General features: G+C 38.7%; 2 long non-coding RNA genes across 2 annotated transcripts in view; both read right to left on the bottom strand.

Moving 5' to 3' along the window:
* LOC147845268 (uncharacterized) overlaps positions 1–18,532 on the bottom strand; it is a 143,731-nt gene that overhangs the window by 95,266 nt on the left and 29,933 nt on the right. The gene's annotated exons all lie outside the window — the stretch shown is intronic.
* Positions 12,246–13,473, bottom strand: LOC148682384 (uncharacterized). Its single transcript, XR_015942961.1, has 2 exons — positions 13,150–13,473; positions 12,246–13,071 (listed from the first exon to the last, which is right to left on the bottom strand). It is a non-coding gene; the product is annotated as an uncharacterized LOC148682384 (long non-coding RNA).

Raw genomic sequence — 18,532 nt, 5'->3', positions numbered from 1 at the left:
TCGTTCCTACAGTATACAGTTGAAGTCAGAATTATTAGCCCCCCTTTTAATTTTTGTTCTTTTTTTTAAATATTTCCTAAATGATGTTTAATAGAGCAAGGAAATTTTCACAGTAGGTCTGATAATATTTTATCTTCCGGGGAAAGTCTCATTTGTTTTTTGGCTAGAATAAAAGCAGTTTTTAATTTTTTTAAATCCATTTTAGGGACAAAATTGTTAGCCCATTTAAGCTACATATATACAAACCATCGACATACAATAACTTTCCTAATTACCCTAACCTGCCTAGTTAACCTAATTAATCTAGTTAAGATTTTAAATGTCACTTTAAGCTGTATAGAAGTGTCGTGAAAAATTTCTAGTCAAATATTATTTACTTTCATCATGGTGTAACAGGTATTAAATTTATTTATGTTTTCGTTATAAATTCACGCAAAATCTTTGTTTTGTTGGTCATTAATATGTAAGAAATAAAGAGAAAATGTTTTATTTTTGTTTTGACGCGTCGGCGCGATGACGTCAGTGACATAGCGCGCGCTTTGCTTCAGTCTGTCGAAGGACAGAGCAGAGCGAGGTAGGCATTACTCCTGTCCCGTGGAAAAGTGTGTATAAAGTACAAAAATATGTAATTTAGATGAAGTGAGTTTGTTATAATATGTTATATAACATGTACATGAGTTATATGAGTGTGTTTGGGTTCTTTATATCGTGTTTTAACCTGCCAAACTGTCGTTTCAACCAAGAGAAGTGCAGTGCACAATATTAGCATGAAATTTAGCCTGTGAAATGTGTAACGTTATTTTGATTGCTGATTTTCGATTTGTTTTGTGTATGAATGTTTAGCAGTAGCAGGCGTAAGAGGAGTTTTAAGAGAAGACTAACTGCATGTTCTCTGTTTGTGCAGGTATTGTTTTTTGTGTTTTATGTGTCTGATGTTTAATGTGTTATATAAAATACTGGTAAATGTTATATATTATATATTAAGTGGAGTTTTTGTAAAGCATTGGGAAGTTAAAATATTCACTATATTAATTAAAAGTTTTATAATGACTTATCTTTTTTCATTATGTAATATGTTATATTTACTGTTTTGTTCTTGCTTGAGTCTGTCGGAGGACAGAGCAGAGCGAGCAGTAGCAGGCGTAAGAGGAGTTTTAAGAGAAGACTAACTGCATGTTCTCTGTTTGTGCAGCACTTAAATAAATGAGACCGCTGAACCTGCAGACAGACTCCAGCTCTTTACTTTACACAACACAACGCAGAGGGGTAGTCGAGCCGTAAAGACCGGCCCCGGCTACAATGGCAAAGATAAATCAGCTACTAGGGAAGAGTTATTAAAACTATTATGTTTAAAAATATGTTGAAAAAAATATTCTTTCTGTTAAGCAGAAATTGGGGAAAAAATAAACAGGGGGCTAATAATTCTGTCTTCAACTGTATATGTAAGGTTTTTTATGCTTTAAGTGTTTTAGAACAAGAGCATCTCTGGCAGAAAGTTATCCAAAGATGCTGTTTTAAATTGTCAAAAAAACTAAAAAAAAAGTATTCTTATTTTACTCAAGCGATTTAATAATTGTTTTTGATTACAAATTAAGACAGCAGAAGTCAATGATTCATTTGAATGATTCAGCCTGACATGTTTTCTGCTTCAAAATATTGTAAAAGTTTTTGAAAAGACAATATATCGTGTTTAAAGGGGAAAAAGCTTCTTTTTTTATCCAGACATTTAAAAAGAATATATTTTAAAGCAGTAATCGCAGTACAGTGAAACCGTGATATTTTTATTCAAGGTTATCATATAGTCAGTGTCTTATACTGGCTCATGCCTAATGCTGCTTAATGTTGCAAAGTCATATTTTTCTAATTGTATTATTTTTCTTTGTATGTATAGCAGAGGTCACACATGGGCAAGTCTCAAGTCATAACCTTCAAGTCTCAAGCAAGTCAAAGTAAATAGTCACTTTCAAGTCAATCTAATTGTGTATACAGTTGAAGTCAGAATTATTAGCTCCCTTTTGATTTTTTTTTTCTTTTTTAAATATTTCCCAAATGATGTTTGACAGAGCAAGGAAATTTTCACAGTATGTCTGACAATATTTTTTCTACTAGAAAAAAAATCTTATTTGTTTTATTTCAGCCAGAATAAAAGCAGTTTTGAATTTTTTAAAAACTATTTTTGGGACAAAATTATTAGCTTTAAGCTAATTTTGATTCGATAGTGTACAGAACAAACCATCGTTATACAATAACTTGCCTAATTACCCTAACCTGCCTAGTTCATCTTATTAACCTAGTTAAGCATTTAAATGTCACTTGAAGCTAGAAGTGTCTTGAAAAATATCAAGTCAAATATTATTTACTGTCATCATGGTAAAGATAAAATAAATCAGTTATTAGAAAAAGGTTTTCAAAACTCTTATGCTTAGAAATGTGCTGAAACAATCTTCCCTCTGTTAAACAAAAAATTGGGGAAAAAATAAACAGGGGCGCTAATAATTCAGGGGGGCTAATAATTCTGACTTCAACTGTATATATATATATATATATATATATATATATATATATATATATATATACTTTCATCACTAGTGAATCAGATGGATTTCTGCTCAGGGGAATGTGTGCTTACTTCAAAGCCATTAAAATATTATACTATTAATTAAACGAGACCGTAAATGACAAAACCAACTTAAAGTGCGCAGGTAAAAATTTTTTTTGGAAAAAATTATTGAATCAAAATGATAATTTTTTTGCTTTTATTACAAAAATAAACGTTATAGATATATAGAGATCCATGGTCTGAAATGGTTTCTTGTTTTGCATAACTTAATTCTTCAATTTTTCGCCCGATAAATAGTTTTTAAAAAGATGCATGCGCGTAAAAATACTGGAATATGGCATTTAACAGATTGTTTTAATTTTATCTTTTTTTTTTTAACTTAACCCCTAACTGACCATCGCAATATCTCATGGCCAAATAGCAAATGAATCGTTCAAAAGGAATTGTTCAAATGAATCAATTTAAAGCGGTTCTTCTTAATGAACAGAATGATTCAGTCCAGCAAATTCTTTCAGGCCGATCTCAGAACCGATGAGCTGTAAATACTGCTTAAACTGATCCTATCAGAAGGGTGGATTTAGCGTGGATTTCATGCCCAAAATGTAATGCAAACTTAAAAAATTATTAAATAATACTATTTTTGGATCATGCAGTATCTTACCGGATATACTATTTCATTATAAGGTTTTAATTTTATTTGTTCATCTGTCAGGCTATAGTGAGTATAGGCTTTAATGTATTCAGCCTTTCAGTATAGGCCTACAGCAAAGTAGAAATAGCTTGACCTCATAAAATAATCCCCCAAACAGTTGTCAAAATTGACCAAAAACAATTAATTTTATTCTGTCAATAATTGATATATATATATATATATATATATATATATATATATATATATATATATATATATTAATCACAATGGAAAATATTTTTGTTTTTAGAATATTTATTAGTGATGCATGCAATGATTGCAGAATAACCCCAAAAAAATTTGCAAAGAATGGCAATCGCTGATTTTTGATATCACTATCAACAATTGCAAAAAGAGACTGAAAGAGCAGAAGCACAGCTTCGTCTGGCAGAGAAACAACTGATTCTGACTCAAAATGCAGCAAACCAAGGCCAATGACTTGAGATTCGCCTCCTAAAGGCTACGCTCAGACAAGCTGCTCTCTCCACATCAGATGAGGAAGTCTGAAATTATTGTGGAGTTTTTGACATTAAGTCTTTTTTTAAATTTACATCTATATTTGAAACTTATTATAAATATCCTCAATATACAGTGTTTGTGTTGTAGGTCTAAGATAAGCGGACTGCTGGAAGAGGATGGGGTGGGCTTTTTCTTGTTTTTCTTATTTATTATTATTATTATTATTAATTTAATATTTATAAAATTTTCTTAGTTTTCATTTCAAATAAAAATAAAGTTATATTGGCCCCACGCTGGCTATTCTACTTGTCACTCTACATATCTATAGTTCTACACTGTGATGTCCTATGCTGTTTGAGCACTGGTTATCCAGATTTAGTGATCCTGAAAAGTTCCTATCCGGATCAGATTGATCCAATCCGATGTTGCTTTGAAAAACTGGCTCAAAAAGTAAGCTGGATTACGTGATCACGGATCGCAAAAACAGGATTACTAAATCTGGATCAATTTTATCCGGATTAAACCTTTTGAAAAACCGGGCCCTGGAGTTTCAAGCCTTAGACCGGCCCACCTCAGTTCACGACTGACTAAGTTACATTAAAATAAGGTCATTTCCAATTCCGTTTCTAATTACACTACCACGTCTTTTTTTGAGAAAACAGCTGCTTTAAAACTTCAAATATTCAACAACCCTTACAGTATTATATTTCTTAACAATAAAAAAAAAAAATTGCATATTCAGATAGGGATCACACCCGGGTCGGTGGTGTTGAAATCTAACGCGCTAACCACTGGACCACAACAGCTGTATATTGTAAGGTGACCAATATGATTTATATAATCATTAACCTGCAGGTTGGTAATATATAAAAAGAGCAGAGCTGCGGTAAAATAATGAATAAGAAGGCTGTGGAAAAGGAAATAAATACATTAATTTAAAAAGTGTGACTGCTGAGAGCAACAGATTCCGGAGCTAGGGACACCGGCCCTCACGGCCAAAAAACGGACCGGCCCACCGGGAATTCTCCCAGTCCTCCCGATTAGCCAATCCGGGCCTGTCCTATAGAGTCCGCCTTTGCGCACCTGTGGCGAGTTGCGCTTATTGAAATTGGCTATAAATACGGACCAGCCTTGAGCTGAGACAGAGGAGACTTCACTGCCAGCCATCAAGCTTCTTTTATTCTCTTTAATTTACTATTTTGTTTTCTTTAAAGGTTCAGGACACCCCGGAGAACTTTTTTTTTTTGTATTAACAGATGTGTGTGTGTTGAGCATAAGTTAAGACAATGTTAGCACCTGTCAGCTTTAATTGTGGGGTAAACGATCATTTTGAGCTTTTGTCAGCTAATTTCAGCTTCCGGGTTTAAAATGATTTTTGGGGCGGGATCAAAATCGGCGACGTAGCGCAGAACTGCAAGTGCAATGATGACGCGTCAGTTTCTCATTATTATTCATAGCGGAGTTTTCTTATACTATGAGAAGAGCCGGCTGCTTAATTATTCATGATACCTGCCAGACCTGCCAGTGTCAAGCCCGAGCTGAGAGACACGGAAACCACGGCACAGTATTTAGCCGTTCATGAAGGCTCATATGCGTTTGTTTCCATGATCCACGGGGTTTGTTGCATGTTTTCCCCCGCGATCTTGTCAGGGCCGATCATACAGCAAAGCTGTGTGCGTGCTGCTAGCATTTTTGTCGGGAGAGCAGCACGAGAATCAGAGAATAGCGGACGCTGTCTTTCATCAGGAGTTCGTTCACATTCAGACACATCGCCAAGCTGCTGTGTTCGCCTAAATCCTCCAGATTACCAGCAGGGCTAATGGTTAAAATAGACGGGTCAGGAGACCTGCTGCACTGAGTCTGCTGGATACGGGGATTGAGGGAGAAGTTATAGGGTTTAAATGAACACACTTATCTTTATAATGATATAAATTGTTGTTGTCTGTATATGAAATTACAAATAACAAATGTAGCAGGGCATTAAATCACTGTTCATTTCTTTGCATTTTAACTTTGTAAACTATAAACTCATGCGTCTCCTCTTTGTGTCTCATTTTGTGAGCTAACTGACAACAGCAGTTATTCGCTCCCCTTCTCCCCTGCTGGCTTCGCCCACTCCTGCCCGATGCTCGCGGAGCTCCACGTCCATTAATCATGCATCTTTAGAAAAAATTCTGAAGTAGACTTTAACCGAAAGAGGGGGGTGTCATGGCCCTTTAAGTCTTACTTTGCTCTAGTTTGTTAATTGTTGGGTTGTTAGTCTTTGGTTAGTGTTGTATATTTGTTGGAGAACGTGAGTTATCGATTCTTTATTCTTTCCTTTTTAATTGTGACGCATGATTTGTTTGATCGTTTCGGTTGTAATAAATGTATTAATTTAGACAACTTAGTTCATGTGTCCTCCTTATGTTGCGTTCCCTCTATGAATTATTTTGTGTTGATAAAAAAAAGGGTTCGTTACACCACATGACGGAGAGTAAATGGTTGGGTCATTTTAATTTTTGGGTGAAACATCAATTTCATGCTTGTCGCTTTGTGCCTTCATACTAAAGTTCACTTTTTTTTATAAAGGGCACCTATGGTGAAAAATCTACTTTTCAAGCTATTTGGACAAACATATGTGTATATATAGTGTATAGACCGTCATATTGGGGTGATATAAACACACCAAGTCCTTTTTTTTCAATTTATCAACATAAAAACGGTGGACCAATTAGGTTTTCAGACCCACCGCAACTTTACGTAGGAGTGCGATCCCACCGAATTGATTGACAGCAAGGTCTGTTCTGTTCGCTAGGATCAGCAATCATCATCAAATGTGATTAAGAGTAAGTTTCACATGTTTAAAGTGTTTAATTAAAGTGTGTAATTAATTACAGCGATTTACTTCATCAGCACAGCCGCGTGTCAGAACAATTATAAAAGAAGATGCTTCAATCCCGGTTTGTGGAAGTTAAATCAGGTTTATTTTGTACATTAGCATAACAAATAGCCACACAGCACTAGAGGTTAGCCTGTATCCTGTCACATTTGAGTGCAAAAACAGTGCTAAGCTAAGCGCGCTCTGTCTGTCTGCCTGTGTGTGTGTGTGTGACTCATCAATACAACTTCACAATACTGATTAGTAAAGGTTAGTTCTTACTGTAGTATTTCTCACAAACGCTACGTGAGACCTTCTTCCTTTAAGTCTGTCTGTTGTCTGACGCAGCCAAGGGAGGAGATTAAAGCACGCGGGAAGGCACGTAGAAACCGTAGGCAGGCAGAACTCGCCTTAAAGTCGCAGTACAACAAAACCACCCCCTGCTAGAAATCAGTATAAAACAGCATCTTGTTAAAGGTATAATGAAAAATCTGATGGGTGTTTTGAGCTGAAACTCTATATACACATTCTAGAGACGCAACAGACTTACATTAAATCTGAAAAAAAGGGTAACCTAGGTGCCCTTTAAGACCTGAAGGTGCTGAAAGAAGAGACCCATCTACAGAATGAAATGGAAGAGAAACAGCAAGACATGACGACTGATGGAAAACCCACACTGACTCAGAAGACTTCATCACGCGGAAGACCTCGGAAATCCAAATCTAGGTGTAATTTCAGCAGTAAACAGTGTGGAAAGAGTTTCAGTCAAAGGCCAAAGCTTGATGTTCACATGAGAGTTCACACTAATGAGAAACCTTACACCTGCGAACAGTGTGGAAAGTGTTTCTATACTACAGGAAACTTAACAGTGCACATGAGAATTCACACTGGACAGGGGCTGTACACATTCCAACAGTGTGGAAAGAGTTTTAAGCAAACTGGCAGCCTTGAAGTCCACATGAGAACTCACGATGGAGGAAGAAGTTTTACTTGCACACAGTTGGGAAGAGTTTTGCTCAAAAACAAAACCTTAAAATCCACATGAGGATTCACACTGGAGAGAAACCTTACAGATGCACTGAGTGTGGTAAAAGTTTCTCATATAAAGACAAACTCAAACCCCACATGATAACTCGCACCGGAGAGAAGCTGTTTGCATGGGCTCAGTGTGGAAAGAGCTTCACGACCAAAGCTAACCTCATGAACCACATAGACCAGGGGTGCTCAACCCTTTTCCTGGAGATCTACCTTCCTGCAGATTTCAGTTGCTACCCATATCAAACACACCTGAACCAATTAATTAGGACCTGAACAGCACTTGATAATTACAGGCAGGTGTGTTTGATATGGGTAGCAACTGAAATCTGCAGGAAGGTAGATCTCCAGGAACAGGGTTGGCCACCCCTGACATAGACGGTCACACCGGAACCATAGTGTTCACATGTGATCAGTGTGGAAAGTGTCACACGCAAAGACGCCATTAACAAACACATGAAGACTCACTCAGGAGAGTGTTTTAGATGCAGTGAGTGTGGAAAGAGCTTTAAACATGAAATAAGCCTCAGCACTCACATGAAGCTTCACAATGGAGAGCAGAGTCCTCAAAATTGAGGCCTTGTCCACAAAAACACGGGTAGTTTGGCTGTTTTTCAAGTGAAGTTTATTTATAAACTACTTTTGAGAGGATCACATGCTGATTCCTTGATGAAACCTAACTCACTATAATTAATTAGTGATTCTTACCTCAGTTAGCTTCATCTTGAAGAATCCCCCTCCCACCCCTACAACACCTCCTTTTAAGATTGGACACCAAGGAAGCCCCGTGGTTAGCACTGTTGCCTCACAGCAAGAATGTCTCTGGTTAACACTTAAACTCTGCGGACCCGGTACCGGGTCTGTGACGTCATCGACTTTCGCTTTCCGATTTAAAGGGCTAGGGTTGCACCAGACCCCCGTAAGTGGTTTCGTTTAAAAGTGTAGAATCTATATTTTATGCACATATGCATCACTTTGGTTTTTATTCAACTGTATAAAAGTTATTTACACTTAATTTCACAGTATTTTGGATACCCGAGCTGGGTATTTTACATTGGTTCATTTTCATATTTTTTCATATGACACATGTACAAGTGATAGCTCAAATGAAAGCTCTTGCCGGTGCTCATACAGTTCTAGCATTCGTTTTACTGAATTATATTCATATGCCAAACAGTTGTTGAATGAATTGTGGTGTTTCCATGGTGCAGAAATGTAAACAATACATTCATGATCAATAAGCAGCCCCAGATAGCACAGACAGCTGTCATCTCTTACCTTATGCTGTGCCCTTCAGGGCCATTCTCCTCTGTTTTTGAGGTGATGTGCATAAGTAATCCTGTTATATGTCTGATGTGGTCCAAACACAGTGAATTATGTTTGATCAAACAAAAGAATAGTGAAATATGAAAACAAGGATCGGTGCCTGTGGCTTGTACAGCACCTCTCATCAGCTGGAATGCAATAACTTTTGCATAGATTATGGTGGAGAGACATTTTTCTTTTTTCCTATGATTACAGACATGAGCAGGAACCACCAACATAAATTACAGCACGCTAGACCACACAGAACCTAAAAGGTACACTTTCAAATTTGAGTTTGAGTTATAAAAAAAAAAATACAAAAAGCGCCTCTTTTTTAGGTGTTTATTATAACACAGACAACATATACAGTCATTTTAAACACTTTCAATAGTGTTTTATGAAAATTCAAAGGGTTTTCTTTAAAATGATACCAAATTTTTGCATTTACACCTCTTTATGTGGATTTGGGAAGCTTTTAAATTTGGGTAGGCAAAATCCAGGCGGAAATCCCCAAATAGCAGCAGAGTTTAAGTGAGTCCCCACTAAAGCAGTTGACATTTCGGTGTGGAGTTTGCTCATTCTCCCCATGCTCGCGTGAGTTTCCCCCGGTTTCCTCCTACAGTCCAAAAACACGCGACCTAGGTAAACTGAACATTCTAATTACCATAGACATTCTAGACACCATAGTCGAGCTCTTAGTAAGCCATATAGCTCTCTTTAGCCATCCCTATACCTGTCACTAGAACAGAAACAAGTCAGGGGAGTTCATTGAGATCTACCTGATAAAATACGCTAGAATAAAAAACAGCAAGTTTTCGCTATCTATAATCCCTAATCATAACTCCTGTACAGCAGTCCCACAACATTCTGACACTCGATGACACTGGAATACCCTGTCAGAAAAGTCTAGTGTCTGGTAATGGGCTTTTTACAGTGTCTGCTATAATGTTAATGTTGTTTTCGTGTGTTTACATTGATGAATATGGCCACTTTGTAAATGCGCAGTACAGTTACGGTCTTATTTCCACATTATATCGTTATAATAACATGCTATATGCCTTCAATGATTTCCTGAAGGTAAATACCAAATAAATAACACAACTGGAATTAAAACAGCAGTCGTGATCGTCTGATCTCATATGAAGCAAGAGCTCACGATGACATATGAAGACGTGTGCAGGTGTTGGCACATTTCTTAAGCCTGATTTATACTTCTGCATCAGGTGACCGGAGTAACCCACGGCGCATGCAACGCGCGCAGCTGTGCATTTATACTTCTGCGCGCTGTCTCTGTCGGTCTGCATTAACACTTCCGAAACGCTAGTTGGCAGTGAGGTGTAAATGTTCCTCTGTGTCGAGTTTCATTGCTGCTTTTTTGCTTTCCCTGAACGCTTCCGTGATGTACAAGTGACTTAAACTCGCTCATTTTGAGGCAGGAACCGGCGGACGTGCAACAACTTTAACTATGAGGTAAACACAAAACAAAACTTTCCATCCGGAGCTCCTTCACGGGACTCCACACTTGTAAACAATCGCTCCATCAGGCTCGCACCATTCGCGCGGCTCTCGGTCCCGCCCAGACTCGTCAGCGCTACCAAGCCGACCAATCACAGAGCTTACGCTACATGTCGTTGCGACGTGTAGTTACATTTTTTGAGAGGTGCACGTCGGCGACGGCCACGGCGAAGGACTATGCATCAGCGCTGTAGCATACGCCGGCGTTTGACGCAGAAGTATAAATCAGCCTTAAGGGGTAAATTTTGAAGCCCTTTCCCTTCACAATCGGTTTGAAGGGGCGAAGGGGAAGGGGGTACAAAAATAGAATTGGGATTGGGACAAAGTATTATATAGGTCTATTAGACACTCAAGGCTTTGAAAGCCTTGTATAATAGCTGAAATGTCTTCAAATGTGAGTTTTTCACAAATAGATCAGCTAATAGATGTAGATCTTAATCCAGTGTTACTTGTGGTTTACGCTGTGCATCTTGTTGTGTTGATGAGATCCAGACAGTATATACAGGGCTCAACAATAAGGACTGGCCTGGGGCCAGCGTGTGAGATACTCGGGACAGTAGACAGGATCCTTACTGGCCCGATCGGGCCACAAATGCCCTGTCATTAAAGTTTCATTTGCCTGTGACTATTTGTCAAACGCGTGCAAATACAGTCAGAATGGAGAAACCGTTTGTGTTTTTAAGCCTTTAAATGCTACCTTCTCGGTTCCTCTTATCTGATTGGATGTTGTGAGCATGCTATTTTTTTCCGTAACAACCAGTACAGCTAAGAGACAGCAACCTGGCGGCAACATCAAGGGATGATGCTAGAGGAAAACATTTGTCTCTAACTTCTTGGAAGCAGACATTTACGAGGGTACACCACGACAAAAAAAAAATGAAGTGATGTTTTATACAGTTTGCCGTTAGTTTGGCAGGTAAGTCATCCTTTGTTTTGCAATAAAATACCTGCGCATTTTGCTATTTTTGTTTGCAAAACACTTTTTAAAATATTTTATAGTTTTATAGTATATTTAAAATATTAAATATCTAGATTTACAAACATTTTGACCTTTTTTTTAAAATTTGTGGCTAAGAAATAGCTATTAACTTTTTTTGGTGGGGCCAGTGGCAATATTGGCAGGGCAAGTAAAAATCTGAACCACTAGTCCGATCGGGCCAGTAGAAAAAAATCCTTAGCGTTGAACCCTGATATATATAAATATATCGGGGTACAGTTCAGCGTAGTGGTGTTCAACAGGTGGTGTTTCCTCAGGTCTGCCTCTAACTTTTCCAAATATTTAATGTCTAGTAAGCAAAGACCTCAGTTCTGTCTCATAAAGTTCAGCAACTTTATCGACATGTGGCAGCAGTTCCTCCGAGATTTTATTTAGACATCCACCCTCTGGCAAAACATCAGGAATGCTTTTACCTGGAGTAAAAATTGTTAACAAGATTGGCAGTTCATGATTTTTATTACTTTATTAAAACTACTTCAGAATACCTGAGATCTGGTGTTAATTTGAAGCTTGTACAACTCTACTGATGCCAAGGTGACAAAGCTGGCATGTGAAGCTGGAGACACAGTATGTGACAAGGTTGTCCTCCATGTCCCACAATTCTTGCTGTACTATCGCTGCTTTTTTGTGGTTTAATTTTTATTGAACAGTTGAAAATAATCTAGCATACATAGTTTTAGACAAGTGTGACGAGGGTATAGAGTAGGGTTTAAATCTCTTAAAATAAAAATAACCGACTACGCCACCCCAGGAGTTACCCAGGGAAACAACTATTAGAAAAGGACACAGGTTCGTTTCTCCCAGAAAGGCACAGAGACGTGAGTTAATGAAAAAGTACAAAAATATTTATTTGGAATAAAACTATCAAATAGTACGGTTCTTAAAAACACATCAAAAACTCCCACTTCATTATTAAACACAAGAAGCAATAAATAAACAAAACCAAACCAGGATTGGAGGTTCCCACTGACTGGGTACGAGTGGACAGACTTTACCCCAAAACACGCACACACCACAGTGCACTCAAAAATCCCGCTATCACGCACTCAGTGTCCACAGCACACGATAGAGAAACCCCACCACCAGTGGAAAGTGACCCGTCATCCACCGGGGGAAACCTCAGTTCCTGAAATAAATAAAAATAAAAATCAATAACCAACAAAACACAAATAAGTGGGTCAATCAGGTTAACACCTACTCTACATGATCTAATTGAAAGATAGCTACAGCTGTATTTACACCATCTGACCTACACTAGACCCAACATTAACTGTTACTAGAAATAAGACTAAACTCACAAAAGAATACTCTTAATAACGAAAAACAAATCAATACTTTGCATAAATAAAGACACAACAAAAAAACAGAAGAATGCTAATGTTGACAAATCGATTATCCAACACAAATAAACAAATGAAAGAATGAAGGGGAGCACAAAGCAGCACGCTAAGAGTTATTGCAGGCAGTCCCCGCTAGCAGCTGCATTGGTGGTGTCCAAGCGGCAGCCAATACGCCACCGTTAGCATTAGCAGCAGTTGCAGACGGTCTCCGGTAACCACGGCAATAGCGATGAACACGGGAGCTAGTAAGCAAATGATACCAGAGGAAGATCCGACGTAAGAGAGAAAGAAAGGGGAAAAGGGAGGATCCTAAGGAGGAAAAGCGCCAACAAGCCCATTAACATGGTCCTTTAAATGATCACACCATATCATACGTGCTTCACTTACCAATGGGCGCACACTCAGACACGTTCTAATCACGCGTTGGTCGATACAATACAGCGAGGTGCCGGAATTAATAGCTGTACAGCATGAAACACGCAGGTTAAAATGCGGCTAAACCCCATTACATCAGCCAGTTCAAAGCCATCACATACCTGCAACTGAACAGTCATCCAGCCACCACAGCCAAGGGAAAAGCCACCGTCACACGATGCACTAGAACAATGCCAAAAGAGAGCTTAACGTGGGTCGATTCAAACAACTTAAAAAATTCAGAACGAGCGCAGAGCCTCTACCTGTAGCCGCGGCTACAGACACCCAAACCAGTGCGTCGGAGTCGGACGTGACGTATCCCAAGCACCGGCCAATCAGGTTTAAAAAGGCGGTGCTACGTGCCAATTGGCCGATGTCAATGCCAATCAGCTGCACAGCACCATCACATTTTGGTTACTCATTTCAATCAGCTGCACTACACCATCACACAAGGATATCAATCAACTGCATTTTCTATTATCTCCCCAGCCGACCCACCCCTGGCGAAAATAATAAATAATAAAAAATAAATAAAAAAGCAACAAATCAGAGCCCAAAACAAGGAGATAATAGTAATAAATATTATTAAAATTTTAAATATGATATAAAAATTATATATATTACACTACACGTGTGTAATTTAAAAAGTAAATAAATAAAATTTAATTTAAAAACCTCTGCATTTAACTTCCTACAAAAACACGTTTAACAAAGGTAGATACATTGGACTTTTACACATAGGTTAAATAAAATGCAAAGAAAAAAAAATCCCAATAGCATATCTTTTATATTAGTTATTGCACATATCCATGAAGTAATAATTTTTGTAGAAGTGCCATGCATCCTTGCCACTGTTACAACCTCTTTGATGTTAGTCTAGGGCAGGGATGGGCAAACTTGATCCTCGAGGGCCGGTGTCCCTGCAGAGTTTTGTTCCAACACTAGTCAAACACACCTGAACAAGCTAATCAGTGTCTTCAAGATCACTAGAATCTATAAGCAGGTGTGTTTGATTAGAGTAGGAGCCAAACTGTGGGAACTCCAGGACCGAGTTTGCCCACCCCTGGTCTAAGGTAAAAGTAATAACATTTAAAAGGTGTGATACTTTTACAAGTGATGGGTGAAAGTAAAAGACACAAACAACAAAGGTGATTTAATGTACAAAAAATGAAATCAGAATAATGCCCAAATATATATACAATAAGAAGAGATGATTTACAATAATAATAAAGGAACAAATGAAACAAAGTATCAAACAAAATGAGGTCAACTCAAGAGTAAGGGGACGCTAGTGAAGCCAAATCAAAGAAATAAATATAACAAAGCAATTCGAACTCATAAGCAAACCCCTTACCTCGCTAGAAGCATGAAAAGAAAAATCTTCAGCGCCAAGCGCCGTAATCTTACCTTTACCAAACTCTATGAAAACCAAACAAATACATAAGTGGCATTCACTTCTTACCTGGTGTTTTAAACAATAGCCCCTTTCACACATACAGACCTTTCCGGAAAATTACCGGCAATTTTCCGGAAAGGTTGTATGTGTGAACAGGCCCTTTTTGAAAATACCGGTAAATTCGTTCTGGCTATTTTCCGGAAAGAGAAGTTGTAACATTGCCCGTAATTTGCCGGAATGCTGCACTGTGTGAATGCAGAAGGAAGCTTGCCGGAAAGAGCGCGTCCACGTCTAGAACGTGCTGACTTGAGACACCTGCTTTAGCCAATCAGAACAGTCAGACGCATTCACGTCCGCATGGTTTATGAGAATAAAAGCCTTTGAATATTTTTCCAGACACATTTAGCTGCTAGATGTTAGTCAAATAATGTTTCTATGTTCCTTCTTAATGCTAACTGTGTAAATAATTATCGATAAAATGTTTATGATAATCCGTTGCCCGTGAGCGCCCATAGCGCCAGCACACACACATATCATGAACATCTCGACATGCGAAAGTGTTACCCTATGATTTCATTAGAGTTGTACTCAATACTGATTCATCCAAAGAGTTTGTAATGTAGTCAAATGTTTACAAACACAAGCATAGCCGTTAAGAGGTCATTTCTGGTTAATGATGTCAGAATTTACCGGCATTTTGCGATGGATGTGTGAATGCTCTTTTCCGGAAAAATTCCGTAACGTCCTCGCCTGTGTGAACAGCGCTTTTTTTAATTTACCGGTAAAGTCGTTCTGGAAATTTTCCGGATATTTACCGGTATCACTGTGTGAAAGGAGCTTATGGATTGACTACGTGTTTGTATGATGGAAGTCCTACGACATCTGCCCTGTCCATCTTACTCTAAGGACAAAGTGAACTCTCAATATAATCTCTTTGTTTGCCAGGTAAGAGTTGGACCAAAAAAGAAACAAACAATCGAAATTAAGATGTACAAAAATCACAAAGTAGTTCAAAAATGGGCAGAAATAATACTAAATAATTTTATCTAAACGAAAGTTGAGCAAAAGCAACGAATAACAAAATCATGTCGGCAAAAACGGGATCAAAAGAATAGCGCTCTGTCATCCACTCTCCCGGGCGTCCTTTTATGTGACAGCGCCACGTCACCCAATGATGAGTGACTGGTCTCCCGACCAATCGGCTTCCGCGAAGGCGGACCTAAAGGATACGACAGGCAGAGATGGTGAGAGAGAGAGAGAACAGAATGCAAAAATCCCACCAATATACGGCAACCGTAACACTCTCACCCTTATGAACAAACTTGTTTTGTTAAAAAAACAAACAAAAAAACAATAAGCACTAGACATAATCTATGCCCTCGAGAGAGCATCAGCTAAGACATTCTCAGAACCCTTCTTATGTCTGATCTCCAGGTTATAGCTCTGTGTGACAAGTGCCCAACGCATTAAGCATTGATTGTGATTGCACATACAGTTTAAAAACACAAGTGGATTATGATCAGTGTACACCACCACAGGAAGATTACTCGAACCCAGATAAACTTCAAAATGCTGCAATGCAAGCAGAAGATCAAGGGTCTCTTTTTCGATAGTCGAATAGTTCAACTGATGCTTATTGAACTTACGTGAATATTAACTAATAGGGTGCTCGATTACTTTTTCATCCTCCTGAATAAGGAGAGCTCCAGCACCTACAGTACTTGCATCCACCTCAAGTTTAAAATTACGAGTAAAATCTGGTGCCTATAAAACCGGTGCATTACACAACAACGTCCTGACAGACTCAAAAGCATGCTGACATTCATCAGACCACACAAAAGACTTGGACGGACTAAGCAGAGAGGTGAGAGGATTCACAACAGTGGAGAAGTTCTTGCAAAAGCTATGATAATAGCCTGACATGCCTAAAAATCTCCGCAATTCTCTGCGGGTAGTTGGAATGGGAAACTGTGATCGCTGTGACTTTCGCCTTCACTGGACGTACTTGGCCCTGGCCAACCTCCTCACCAAGGTAAGTAACAGATGCTTTTCCAAACTCACATTTAGCAAGATAGAGTGTCAAGTTTGCTTTCTCTAGGCCAGGGTTTTTCGAAGTCTAAGACAGTGGGCCTCCCTTTTGACACTACTTATCCATTGGCGCCCCCCTCCTCCCAAACTCACACACACACACACACATATATATATATATATATATATATATATATATATATATATATATATATATACAGTATATATAAAGACACAGACAGATATCAGACTGTTAACTCACTTTTATCATCATTTGCATGAAAGTGCAATTATTTACAGAGTAATAACAAGTATTTTAATATAACGTTTTTAAAACTAGGATGATGGTTCAATATGTATAGAACAGATCCAAGAACTGTCCATCCCAGTCAAAACAGTCAGATGATCTGTAACAGAGTGGTTGAAAGAACTTTAAACACACCAAAATGTAAATATCTCTACTATTGATTAATATGCTTACATAATTATATTCCTACCTTAGTGGGCGGTATGCAGTTGTTTCCTTGCTGCACAGAGAAGACTAATTAATAATAATAATTATTAATAATTCGTGGTTGTAGTGACGTCAGAAAGAGGCGAAGGTCATCCTCCACTTGAAGACGTGAGCGATATTTGTTCTTGATGAAAGTCAAAGCAGAAAATCCTGATTCGCACAAATACGTTGAAACAAATGCTAAAAGTTTCCTCAGTGCTTTTTGTGTAAGTTCAGGAAATTCATTTTGAACGGAAAGCCAGAGATGTTCAATGGAAGAGTGTGTAATCATTTGCTGCAGTTCATGATTACTAGTTAGATCAATCAAAGCCTCTTCATCTTGGATAGACAGTACGTCACTTTCTGCTGGCTTGAACTTGAATGGATTGCGAATCCACTCATCCTGGATTGTCTCGTTGGAAAAGTAGTGTGTGAATTGCTGACACAGCCCCCTTAGGTGTTCAGCGACCAAAGGCTGAATATGAACCACCAACCCTGTCTCTTGCATGAAGTCAGCCAGCGTGGGAAACATGTCTAAGCATCCTTTCTCCACACGAGTGGCCCATAGATCCATCTTTCTCCGGAAAGAGGAAACTTGCTCAAATGCCAAAAACACATTGCAGTCTCTGCCCTGCAATGATAAATTAAGCGCGTTGAGGCATTCGAATATGTCCGACAAATAAGCCAACCTTGAGATCCAGCTCAAATCACTCATGTGCTGCACCACCAGTGTGGATTGCACATTTGACAGAAAAAGTAGTACTTCCTCATGCAAATCCAAAAGTCGTGTAAGAACTCTGCCCCGAGACAGCCAGCGGACTTCAGTGTGCAAAAGCAGCTGTTTGTAATGCGCTCCCAATTCATCGCATAAAATGTGGTAAAGACGAGCATTTAGAGGTCATGTTTTTATGAAGTTAATAATTTTCACAGCTTCCTCAAGGACACTCCGAAGATCATTTGGCATTTTCTTGGCAGCTAAGGCTTGTCTATGAATAGTGCAGTGGGTCCATATGGCATTCGGAGCTACCTCTTTAACTCTCGATATGAAACCACTTTGGCGGCCCGTCATTGATTTTGCCCCATCGCTGCATATGCCACAGCAGCGTTCCCACTCTACATGGTTCTTTCTCACAAATTCGTTCAGCTGGTTAAAAATTTGTTCACCTGTTGTGTGGGTGGGCAAAGGACTACTAAATAGAAACTCTTCGTGAATGTCCATGTTTTTCACGTACCGCACATATTTTAACAGCTGAGCGCAGCTGGCCACATCTGTGGATTTGTCGATCTGGAGTGCAAAAAATGGGCTGTGACTGACGCCGTCTAAAACTTGTTCCTTCACATGCTGTGCCATATCTGAGATGCGCCGACTTATTGTGTTGTCAGAGAGTGGGACAGAATCGATCTTAAAAGCCGCTGCCTCTCCTAGCATCACAGAACAA

The sequence above is a fragment of the Danio rerio genome, chromosome 4 (genome assembly GCF_052040795.2).
Source record: "Danio rerio strain M-AB ecotype USA chromosome 4, GRCz13ab, whole genome shotgun sequence".
Taxonomy (NCBI): Eukaryota; Metazoa; Chordata; class Actinopteri; order Cypriniformes; family Danionidae; genus Danio; species Danio rerio.
Note: the sequence above shows the minus strand (reverse complement) of the source record. Positions and strands in the feature narration are given on the sequence as shown.